This window comes from Chrysemys picta, chromosome 3 (genome assembly GCF_011386835.1).
Source record: "Chrysemys picta bellii isolate R12L10 chromosome 3, ASM1138683v2, whole genome shotgun sequence".
NCBI lineage: Eukaryota > Metazoa > Chordata > Testudines > Emydidae > Chrysemys > Chrysemys picta.
Genome location: NC_088793.1, coordinates 202,599,664 through 202,612,873, shown reverse-complemented (window position 1 = coordinate 202,612,873; position 13,210 = coordinate 202,599,664).

Genomic DNA, 13,210 nt, shown 5'->3' with positions numbered 1-13,210 from the left:
TTTAATATCCCACTTCCATTTAATCCCCAGAACAGCTTCCTTTAAAATATCCCATTGCTTTTGCCGTTCATGTGCTAGCATTGGAGCTCTGTAAAGTGGGGCTTGCCTGGTTTTTAGGCCTAACTACCTTTGTGAAAAAGGGGTTTTGTGTGGTTCTAGCCTCCAGTTAAGGCCAGTAATCAAGCACCTGATTTTCAGAGCCAGCAGAGGCTGGGTTGATCTCTGAAAATCAGACCTTGAGCATTTAGAGGTATTGCTTTGGCCACTAGAGAGCTCTCAGATCATTCACTAGTCATAATGCAACAGAAATATTGGTGAAAATGAAAACAATTAGTAAGAAGATTACATCTAAGGACACTAAAGTTCCCAGTGCATTCCTGAGTTCACACTACCTGTGTTCAATGTATTGTGCAAATCAATCATGATAGGCTGTGTTTTGCAGCTTCAGTGCAGAATTAGTTGCAGGAATGGTAGTGTATTTTGCGTGACTGTAAGTAATGATAATACAGTGATTCATTTGATACACAACGTAATCAGGCAAATATGGTAGCACCAAACCCCAATTGATTTAGCTCTCTGCTGAACTACTCTATCAGACCGTGTTGTGTGACTGGCTGATTGGTGAGTCATTTTTTTTTCCATGTTGACTTTATAGCACCTATCTTAGGCGCCAGTTCAGTAAAGCACCTAAGCACATGCTTAACTGTAAGGATGTGAGTAGTCCCACGGACGTCGATGTTGCTCTTGGCCACTTCTGCTACCTGAGCAGTGCAGGATCTCGTAGAACTGATCATGTGCGCTGAAATTAATGGCTGCACTCCCTCCATCAGGGTGCCTGTATACTTTTTGCTTTTCCAGTTGCTTCCTACAACCTACCTCCGAACTCTTTCTTACTCAGACTGAGCCTCACCCATCTTGTCCTTATCCAGCCCTCAATCTTACATCAATAGCTCTCCTTCCTGAGTCACAATTGCAGCTCAGGAGTGGGGGGAAGGAGGAAGAGAACCTGAGAGGTGACACTCAGTTACAGCTCCCTGCTTCTCTGCGCCACACTGGGTTAGAGCAGCCTGGGAGTTGCTCTAACTTGTGCCAGCTGGCAGTGGTCTCCCTAGAGAGCTAAATGGAATAGACAGAGCACAGCATGCTGCAACTACTTCCCTGACATCCTCACCTCCTCCTGCACAAGGGACTATAGGAAGACATAGGAGCCAGCTACACCGGGTCTGCATCGACTGGGGACTTCCCCATGTTGGGGGAATCCCAAGCAGGGGACTTGAAGGTGGCATCTCCTCCCTTTGCACTGTGTCAGCAGAACAGGGCAGAGAATCTGGCCCAAAGTATTAGTTGTGGCCTCTGTGAGCGGCACTGGCCCCCTCCATACTATTCTGCCTCCACGGCGCCAGGCAGCTCAGCAAAGTTACCTGACTTTATCAACGAAGTCACAGGGACATTCTACCCAGTGAGAAGCACTCAACTGTAACTGGGGGGGAGAGGGGGCAATGCAGAATAGCCGAGCTGTTCACCATCTGGAGTGATTCTGCTGCACAGCTGCTCAGGGACTGTAGGGTGGGGGAAAGGAGCTAGTTCGTCACATTGTGCATTGCCCCACAGAAGACTCTGAAGAGGTTCTGTGCTGCAGTTGGTCTGACTCAACCGGAGACTTTTCTGCCACTGGCCAGCTCCCTGCTTGGTTCACCTGTTGCAGATCATTCTGTAACATCATGATGACCAACTACAGGGATCTGTGAGAGCAAAACCGGTAGAGGTGGCTTTGAGAGTCACTCTATTGCTAGTGGAGGACACAAATCCATTATAAACTGCCTCCAAGCCACCGCCAGAGTGATTGTCATGAAGCCATGAAATGCTGAGCCGATCCATCACCGTGAGCAACCTTCTAGCTAGCTAAAGCTTGTAGGATTGTAGAGAGGTGTGCAGCCTTCACCCCAGCCCTGTCTCAGGACTCACACACATGATGGATGGACCGAATCCAATCTAGCTTTGGACTAGGAGACCTCCTGCGCTGGAGGCAAAGAGCACAGCTCTATCACCTCTCCTGCTGAGTGATATACCATGGGTGGGAACTACAGTCCAACTGGGTCACTGAACCATATTACATGTGCCAGTTCCGGGGCCTCATCCTTTGTCAAGTCACAGACAGCACTGACTCTACTAGCCAGCAGCTGAACATCAACCAGCATTGGTCCAGGCTCGAGATGGGAGCTTAGCACAATCATCATCATCATCATCCCTAACTCTTCTATAGCGCTTTGCATCACTAGATCTCAGCGTTTATCCTTACAACACCCCACAGGGCCAGAGCGGGACTAGGGACAGTCAGTTTGCAAGAGGTGCTGGTTGCATCTCTGGGCTTTGGGGCTTATTTCAGAACTTCCAGTCTAAGCAGGATCACCCAGACTTGGCAAAAGTCACTGCTTGCATTCCTTCCATGCAGCATACAGCCAGCAAACTCCAAAACAAACCAGCTCACAGGCTCACTCTCCCGACTGCCCAGAGCTCCTTGCCTTTGCCGCTGGGTAGCATACCCTCATCTTCCCCATGCCAAGAGCTATACAAGAGCAATGTTTCACAGCAGTGCTATATTTCACCTTGTGGTCTATATTGAGCCTGATTCTCATTTACGCATAGGCCCCTGGGCACCACTCTGGCAGTATAAAGGGGCTTGCAATTTGCATAAATTACATTTGTGTCCATTCTAAGGCACCTTTACTTTGCCAGAGCAGTGTGAAAGGGCCTTGGTGTAAACAAGAATCGGGCCCTTTATGTTTGGTTTCTTTAATAAAAATACAAGGAGATGGTGAAGCATTTCCCTGCTTTTTGATTTCTCCATAAGCTTGTCATCTAGCAAACTATTCGTCTGTGAGGCTAGAGTGAATCTTGCAGGTCTCTGCCAGAACACAATGGGGTAAATTGCAGGTTTGCCCAGAGCGAGGGCAGCACACAGACCAGGAGCCCGTCAGAGTCACCATGCGCCAAGAGTAGGGAGGTGGGGGGAGTACTCTGTGCCAACCTTATACCTGGCACAGATTACATCCCTGGTGTGCCAGAGCAGCTGCTGGCATGCTGGGGAGGCCAGCCCCCTCCTTGCTGATGACCAGTATATGCTGGGCTCATATATATGTATCATTCACACCACACAATACCAATATATGGCTTAAATTGGCCCATGCCTTTTTATAATCCTGTTCACTTACACTAAGTATCCCATAACACCTGGCATTAGCTGAAGTAAGTTTTGGCTTAAGTAGATAGGAAAACTGTCAGGAGCAGAACATACGGGCGTTTTACCATAGCAACAGGTAGACAGTTACACTCACAGACCAGTACTAGAATGTCTCAAAGGAAAAAGGGAAGACATATGAGGATTCTACCCTGGTACAAAACCTAGGAGATGCCTTCATGCCCTCTTAGTACATGGAATGCATGTGTTCAGAACAAAGAGATAAGGGGTACACCCTGGTACCTTAAAGCTGATTGGTTCAATCTAGTTTCAGATGATGCAAACAGTACCTATTACTTGTAAACAGGTTGGGTATAAGCAGATGGCTGGTGGGGGGGGGGGGGGGCGGGTAACGTTGGGAGCACATCTTCTGTGTTAGGTGTATTTAACAATGCTGCACATGACGGCTTCCCGGTAACTTATCGTATTGGCCCTGTCTTCGTGTACGGTACTATTATTGACTGTTAGCAATAAACCAGACTCATATTGGTTATTTGGACTCTCGAATATATTTCATACCAAAGCAAGGCCAAGCAATTGACCCTACAATTTATTGACATTATCTACCTTTGCCCACACTTGACCCCAACGTGCTGCAGGTGGCCCTGAAGGGGTTGCTTTTCCTCCCGCGCCACTACCCACAATTCAGGTAGCAAGCTCAGTAGAGTTAGGGCCACCTTGCGCCTCCTTAATCCCCTGCACAGGCAGGTGTAATGACGTGCATGCACCCTCAAGGCGCCCCCTTGTGTCAAGGGGCAATGCTGCAGGGTTTTTTGTCTCCACTGCCCGGGCACGCCGTCTGTTTTTGCACATCATTCAGCCCTCTGGCTGAGAAGCGGTTACTTCAAAACCCTTCCAGGGTAACAAAATGTCCAGGTGTAGTCCAAAGACTCAATTTATCCTCCAGGCCCTTGCTCACACCCATTCCCGGGGTTCCACGCCTTTCCCTGGCTCTGGGGTCGAGTGCTGTCCTGCCCAGCCTACAGCTTCGTGATACCTCTAAGAGTCCCTGGTGCATCAGCACTTCACAGGAGCCAGCCTTCTTGTGTGCTCTGTGTGGCTTCTCTCCCCTGTCTGAACTCTCTCAGGCTATTTATAAGGCCCAGGTGTCTGTGGCGTTATCACCTGATCCTTTTAGTCCCGCCCTCTCTGTCTGAGAAGTAAGCACCCAGTCACCGCCCAGGTGAAGTGAATGGGACCAAGCAGGCCTTTAACCTTTTACAGCCCACAAGGGGATTTCACCCCATCACAGCAGGCCATACTCTGGCCCAAAGAAAACAAAGATCATTGCGTCAGGGAAACACCCAGATTCCCCCTCACCTTCAGTCCCTCTGGCGCGATTCATTAGGCTGGTCACAAATTTTCTGTCAAAACACTTTTTCTGATGGAAAATTGGGTTTTCAACTACATTACGTTTTTCAGGAAAAGTGTCTGCAGAAAATTTCAGTTTTAAAACCAGAACACTGCAAAACCAACATATTTTGATCTGGAAATGGTGCCTCACGGGAGCCTCCTGGGTATAGTTCAGTTGTCTCACGTGCCCATTCGCCAGGAGAGGAGATGAAGTCTGACCAGGGAGCACGGCCTATAGAGGCACGAGAACTGCAACCCCTATGAGCACCGTGGAAGCATTTCTCAATCTAAATATTTCACTTTGAGGCCAAAATATTCCGGTTTGGGCTGAAATTTGTTGGTAGTTGCATTTCCACTGGAAAAATTGCATTTTCCTGAGAAAAATTAAGACAAAAACATTTTTTTTCCAGGTTTGTTGAAACTTTTTGTGGAAATCCCCTGACCAGCTCTAATAGTAAGACTAGCACTTTTCCTTTAAACTTGGCTTTAGTTTACTTCACTGACTCTCAGCTCACTGATGTTGTGAGTCTGTCTCTTGAATTTCATGGCATGTCAAGAGAGCGCCCTTCTCTAGTGCTACTGCAAATAACATAGACTTTTATCATTATTATTAGTATTACAGTAGTGTGTAGAAAACCCAACTGAGCTCAGGGCCCTATGGTGCTAGGCGTTGCATATATACATAGAAAGACAGTCCCTGCACAAAAGAGCTTACACTGTAGACGGAAGGTGGGAGGAAGATAATATTATTATCTCCATTTTAGAAACGGGGAATTAAGATTCAGAGATTAATACTGGGGTTTCCAAAGGAGCCTAAGGGAGTTAGGTACCCTTCTCCCATTGAATTTCAATGGGATCATGTCCTAAGTGATTTGCCCAAGACCACCCAGGAAGTCCATGGCAGAACCAGGAATGAAACCCAGATGTCTTCCAGCCCAGTCTAGTGCCACATCCACGAACCCGTCCTTCCAAATCATGAGCTAACGGAGAAGCGTCAGTCAGCCTTAATTAGGGTTCAGTTTATAAAAGTTTAATAAATGATCAATAGGTGTTACGAGCATGTTACAGGTATGAGCAGTGTGGGCTGTAGCTGGTTATAATCACATCGGTAGGAGGTGTTAGAGATGGCTGTAATCCAGGTTATAAGCAATTGACTGACTCACTGGACGCTAAACAACTGATTTATTAAAACACCTAGTAACCATTGATTAACCCTTTTTAAACTATTTATACCTGGACCCGTAATAAAGACTATGACCAAAGCTGCTTTAAGTTCAGGACTATCAGGACCTGTGACACACGCCAGAACAGTAGTGATGTTTCCCTTCCGTTGCAGACAAGCAGGCCACACACACATTAAATAGGATTTTTCCTTTTTCTCCCTGCTCAGCTCATCCTCAGATTGTTAGAGTCCACAGGAGCTTAAATCCAACAGTTGGGTCCCTTCCTTATAACTTTTGCACCGCAGTTAGAGCCCCACGTAGGATGTGAGAACCCCTATTTCAAGTCCCTGTTCCAATGACTATTTATATAAAAGCTTCAACAGGCGAGAATGAGCAATCTCTCCACACACCAAGATATCCCACTAGTTAGGGCTGACTCCTGCAAGGTAGGAGACCCAAGTTCAAATACCTTCTCATGACCAGGTTGCTGCCATTAAACTACTAGTATGAACAAGTTTGCCCAGCTCTGCCAGTGACAGCTTCTGTATTTAAAAGTTCTAGCAAAACGTCCAGCTTCTCTGCTAGAACTTGGAGGGCAGAGGGCAGGAAAAACATGCGCTTTATTGTGACAAATGTGGTGATTATTATACGGTATCTGGATCTGTCACTACTCTGGCGTGTCCATATCATAAATCACGCTTGTGGGCTGTTGGAGCGTATCTCTTCACTGCAGACTTAACCTGGGTCTAAGAACCCAGAGATTAGCCTGGCCTGGGTGCAAGTGGAAATTGTAAGAAGCAATTTGTTGTGATTGGTTGGAAGGGGAGGGGTACATTTTCAGCCACGTAGGTATTCATGAAACGACCGCACTACAAAAAATAATAGCAAAAGCCTCTTTGTTTCCTTGGTGCATAATTTTGCTCGCTTGGCGTTGTGGATCTTGATGAATAAGCAGCGAGGTTCTTTTCAAAGTGGGTATTATGAGAGAGAACTCCTAGAAGGAGCCGCAGCAAGGGTTAGAGTTACTCATTTCTCAGGGTCACAATGGGCAAAGAGAGACGAGTGGCTACTAGAACTTGTCGGAATTTTTGAACTGCTGGGTAGACTCCCAGCGGCTAGGCAGAGGTTTTCCTTGTATGTCTAGGTTTCACAGGTGTTCACACCCAGTTCAGAACTAGTCAAAATAGCTGCATGTCCTTTGCAATGAAAAGGGCTGATATAATTGAGGTCTTGAGGCTGCAGCAAGAAAGTTCCTTTGCTTGTAGCAGTATGTAGGCTTGCACAACAGGTGGCAGTATTGTCTAGAGGAAAGGGCACACAACTGTGAGTGGGGAGATGTTGGTTGGAGTCCCAGCCCTGCCACAAACTTGCTGTGAGAACGTGGGCAAATCGCTTCCCTTTTTTCGTGCCTCTGTTTCCACTCCCCCGTTTTGCCAGTTGTAAGTTTGGTGGGCCACGGAGTCTCTCTTGTTATGTGTATGTACTGGGCCTAGCACGGCGGGGCCCTGATCTCAGTCAGGGCCGCTAGGTCCTAATGGCATACAGCTCCTAACGCTCGGAGCAGATCAGGGCAGCGGTGCACACACATGCCAGCCAGAACCCTGTCACTCTAACAGCCAGTGGCAGCATCTGAGAAAACAGCTGTGAAGACATGGCTCTGGGGCAGCTAGTTGACTCCCAAAGTGTCCACTTCCTGAACTGCTGCCTGTCAGAAAGGCTGCAAGCCCTTTAGTTCTCTGCTCCGGGAAGGCCAAAAGGTTATGCCAAGGGGTCCACTCGCCGCAGGTGCGCCTCCTTGTGGCTGGGTCTGGGAATGACCTCACGCCCCATCTGGCACCCCTTGCAGCAATTGCTCATGCTGTGCCCCCCCCACCCACACTCTGTGAGTCGAGTGTTCCCTTTTCATGCCTCCAGGTGCTCCCTCTGCATGACTGGGCCCTCTGGCCAGGTCACTCTGCAATCCCCCCCATGCCGTGGAAACACAGTCCCACCAGACAAGCTGGATGCTGTCTCAGACAGTTGTCCAAGTCTCCAAGTCCTGGGCCACTTTCCCGGGGGCTGGTAGGGGAACCCGGGCCCACCTGCAATACCAGGTTCCCGCCTGGGACCCCTATGGCTAGCAACCTAGCTCTGCTCAATTTCAGACCCTGGTGCTGTTTCCCTAGGCTCCTTCCTACACTGCTTCTCTACCTCTGCCTATCCTTGGGTTTACCCTCGGAGCGTCCTCTGTTCCCTGTGGCTACTTCCCCTTTCTTGGCCTCTTGCTGGACTCCCTAGGCTAGGACAGGATCCCCTGGGCTTACTCTCCCTCTGGACTCCTTGTCTCATTTCCTTTCCCTCTAAAGAGTGACAGCAGACCCCTTCCCTGCCCTCACTTCCTGGTTTATAATCCTATTCCAGTCCCCCTGCTCCCAGCTGGCCTTCAGCTGCCATTGGGCTGTAGCAAGCCCTGGTTCCCCCCCAAGAGCAGCATTTTATCTTAATTGATCCCCCCGGTCCACATTAACCCGCTCAGGGCTTGTGTGGGGGACACCTCACCACAGGCTGTAGAGTCAAGGTAGGGATAAAGCTGTCACTAAAAACAACACCGATAAGGCTGCTGTACAGGGAGAGGATACAATGAGCCACAACAGCACCACCTCTTATTTCCTGCCGAGTCAGCCGTAATGTCTCTGCGACTCCCTCCCAGAGAGCAGGGGCTTGCCCCTTCTCTTGCTGGTGCTGTTAAGGTAACTGTGCGCGTCAGCTAGTGTGCTTGTCTCATTAGGAACTAGTGTCACACAAATACCTGCACAGGCAGTCGGTGCTAATCCCACTCCTGAGTCCTAAACTATCACCTTCCCAGCCCCCTGGGGCCATGTGATCGCTCTCATGGGACTCCCCAACCCAGCAAGGGGCTCAGTGTCCACCAAACCCCGATACTAGTGTATGTCTCTTAGAAGGGAGAGCAGCTGCTGTCGTGGTGCAGGGTGGCCCTGGTACGTTTCATAGCATGCGCACAGAGAAGGCACATAAATATTCTTGCTGGAAGGCTGCAGTGTAACACAACTTTATTTCTTAGAATTCAGAATGATAATACTCAAGAACCCCAAAGCAGAGAGACAAAGCAGGCTGCTCCCTAAAACCAGAGAGGCACAGATCAACCCACCTTACCCTAGTTTGCTGTCTGGAGACTGACTGCTGCTGTGCCCAGATCTCACGCTTCTCTACAGAGCCCCCTAGCCTGCAAGCAGGACCAGGAAAACCCTGAACATTTAAAATGACAGCTTACAATTTTAACACAACTCTCAACACACCACAGGCACTAGCCCGCCCTTCCTGCCTGTTCATGTCAGCAGTGTCCAGCCATTCTGCGGAGAAGGCTGAATTCCATTTTCAATGAGGATCCATGGACCGAGGTGTAGTTTAGGATCCCCTGCTCAATCCTCAGTGGAATTCCCATGAGACTGCACAGGTACCAGAGGGGGAATTCAGCTTTCCTCGAATAGCAAAGGCTGGGATTTTTCAAGCACCCAAAGGGAATTAGATGCTGAGCTCTCACTGACTGACTCTCAGTGAATGCTGGCCCCTAAATGCCTAGGTCCCTTTGAATCCCAGTCGAAATGTTTATCTATGATCAATATACGTTCAGGACTATTACTGTCCTATTTGGCATCATCCTGCCTTTAGTGTCTCTTCCTTTCCCATCATCCCCTCTCTGTTTCTCTCCCTCTCCACCATCTGTCTCTTCTGCTCTTGCCTCTGCATTTCCTCAATCCTCACCTACCAAAGGGCTTGACTCCGTCCTGCCGTTCCATCCCATCCATTAAAATAATGAATGCTGACATTTCAAAGTGCCATCATCAGGTTTCATAGTTAACACCCCAGTGGGATGAGAAGAGGTGAGGGAGTTCACAGCTCACACAGTCTTTGTTTCAGGTTGTCTGCAGACTCAGGAAGATAGCAGTGAGTTGGTGACAATCGGTTCACATCTGGAAGGTTTTCTTTGCAGTCGTGAGGGCTAGAAACTTTCCCTTCTGTTCCCAGCTCTGCCTCTGACATGGGGCAAGTCACTGCACTTCTCTGTGCCTCAGTTTCTCCATCTGTAAAATGGGAATAATGATACTGACCTTTATAAGCATTATCTCAGGTTATTTTTAGTGGTGTTAGCAGGCATCTAGCTATCTGTTTTTATATTATACTGATCACTGCAGTCTCTGAGTCCCTTTGGTTTTAGAGTCACCTCAGACAGCTTTACAACCTTTTAGCTTTACAGGAGCATTAATTTCACAAGTGTTTGGCCTATAGCGGATGAGCATTGGGGGGATTTCACCATCTGTTCCGAATGTTCTACGCACACACAGTCTAGGCTGAGCAAGCTGTTTGGCGGCTGCTGGCTCAGCAGAAGATTTGGCTGATTTCAGTTTCAAGGCGAGAGAACACAGATGTGACACATTTCAAGACGGGGTTTTTTAAAGAAGTCGAATGGATACTGAAATTCTTGGGAGTTGGGTGCCTAGATATACAGTATGGAATCCATCTGCGTCAGGAAGAAAATTGGGCATCTGGGCTCAGGCAGAGGGTACTGGCACATGCTGTGAAGCAACGACATGATAGGTTCTGTTGTAGTTGGACATTTCATGGATGTAGAATTGAAACCCTGGCTGGCTCTGCGCAGAAAAGCTGACATGCAGGGTTCAGATTTAAGCTGCACATTTCTACTCAAACGGTGGCATTATGTGAACACCACTGTTTCGGGAGTCTGGCAAAACAGACTCCCGTGGCCCTGATCCAAGGCCCATGGAAGTCGGTGAAAAGATTCCCAGTGAAGAAGAGCTCTGATTTCACAGAAGTATGGTACCCAAGGCCAAAGCTGCAGAGAATTAGAGAGACGTGTAGGGTGTCAGTTGTGTTGTCTATTACGCACAGATATTTCCCCCCCCCCGGCTATTCTTTTTTTTTTTAAACAGAGTCCAGAACGGACCATTGGCTATTTAGCTATTGAATGACTCAGTAATGGTCTGAACATTCCTGCCCCTCCAGTTATTAACACTGTGGCTCCAAGAGGAGAAATCTAGCCACAGAGCACAGCATGATTGCTGGGTGCGGGGATGGAATTTTCCCCCCTAGAGACTTGGGGAGATGGTTTGAGTAAGAAATGTGATGGTTGGAGACGGGGTCAAACGCCGACCCAGAGCGTGGGCGCGAACTTGCTTTGTCTTCAGTGGATTTGCACACACTCACCTCACGTCTGAGTCTGGCGCCGCCGGTCACTGAGTCACTGACTGTGTCAGAACCATTTCGTCCTGTGGTGGAGCCACTGACCCAGGCAGTGGGAGAGCTTTGAATCAGTTCCCAAGGAACTGAGCGGGGCAAAGGAACTTTCCGGTGCCTTTGCTAATCCACTGGAATGGACTAAGGGCTGCAGTGCAGTGGCTGGCCTGTGCGTCAGGATGAAACCAGCACGAAAGACAGAGACCGCTTTTTAAAGTGTAACTTTCGGGTGGGTGAAAAGTACCTGAGTCAGAGGGAAAGTTTGCAAATGCTCCCAAGTGATTTCAGAGCTGACGTCCCATTTTCAAAAGTGGCTTTCGGTGAGATATCGGCTCCAGGATTTATTATTTATAATTATATAGTTGCCCAGGGAGGGACGCCGACTGGGATCAGGGCCCACATTGCACTAGGCTCCGTACAGAGTAAAGGACAGTCCCAGCCCTGAAGAGCTTACAGCAGGGGTGGCCAACCTGTGGCTCCGGAGCCACACGCGGCTCTTCAGAGGTTAATATGTGGCTCCTTGTATAGGCGCCGACTCCGGGGCTGGAGCTACTTTCCAATGTGCCGGGGGGGGAGGGGAGAGGGGGGCTCATTGCTCAATCCCTGGCTCTGCCACAGGCCCTGCCCCCACTCCACCCCTTCCCGCCTCCTTCTCTGAGCCTGCCATGCCCTCGCTCCTCCCCCCTCCCCCCCCCGAGCCTCCTGCATGCCACAAAACAGCTGATCGGGAGGTGAGGGAGGGGGAGGCGCTGATCAGCGGGGCTGCCGGTGGGCGGGAGGCGCTGGGAGCAGGGGAGCTGATGGGGGGCTGCTGACGTATTACTGTGGCTCTTTGGCAATGTACATTGGTAAATTCTGGCTCCTTCTCAGGCTCAGTTTGGCCACCCCGGCTTACAGTATAACTAGACATGCCCAGGGGTATAAGAGACACGCAGAGTGAACAATGTGACGGGCTACAAATGTCATGTGAGTTCCACAAAGGGAGGGGGTAGGTATTGCCTGAGGAGCAGGAATCGCCCTAGGAATTTACCTCCCCGCCAACCTGGAAGCAGCCCAGTATTGGCAGAGCAGGAACCTGAGAAATTCATCCCATATACCCTGACTTTCCTGTTTACATGGTGTCCTCCTAGCCTTCAAACCAGTGTTACTCAGCCGGAGGCTTGCGAGCCGCAAGTGGCTCTTTAATGGGTCTCCTGCGGCTCTTTGCAGCACGATATTAAAACACCGTGTAATTTAATTATTCACCAGTCTTAGTTATTAACCAATCAGGATGCTTTTACCACGTTATTAACCAATTGTAGTCGATCAAATAATAATACTTGGTCAGTCATTTTGCTGTGAGTATATTTAAAATGAAACAGTGAATTCCCACGACGGGCTCCTTTGGGTCTTGAACCCCTGAGCTCTGAGCATCACGGCTTTAAACATTCATTAACGGCCCACCCTGATACTGGGGAAGACCCTCAGTTGTGTTAAGTGCCATAGCTGTCAATGGAACTCTGATAATTTACACCCCAGTATATTCCCTTTAGTCTGGGTACTTCCCTGCGTTGAGAACTATCCTTTGCTGAATGCGTTACGACATGCTGTCTACCCTGGTTTGCAACGTTGGGGTCACCATATTGCTTGTTGTCTCCAAATCTAGGAATTTTACAATTTCAAAGAAATCAGATCCAGGCTACAATCCAGACCAGTGGGGGGCTGTGTCACCCCTGCCCTGCAACCTTGGGGGCCTTACAATGCCTTGCTGAAGTAGCTCCCACCTGCGCTGCTCACAAACACCCTTCCAGCATGCAAGCCACACCCTGAGTGTCTGTGTGTAACTGAAGCCTGCCAGATACACATGGGTTACGCTCTGGCTCTCACCAGCCTGGGTTATTCTGCAGGGTGACCCCAACACACCCCCAGTCTTAGATTTCCCCCCAGAAATGTATGCCCTGTACGACCCAGCCCTCTCCTTGACAGTGCAAGTTTTATTAAGTCCATTATTTCTTTAAAAGAAAAATACATTTTATGTATTTCAAATAGTTATTCAGCTACTTCAATTTGAACGCACTGCAATAGATAAAACAATAAAACAAGTTGAATAACTACAAAGCGATGTAATTATACTGGGCCAAGTTTTCTAATATAGACCAGCACTAGAAACATAGGACGGGATTGTAACCCCTGCTCCAATGGCCAACAGGGGCTGTGAACAGGT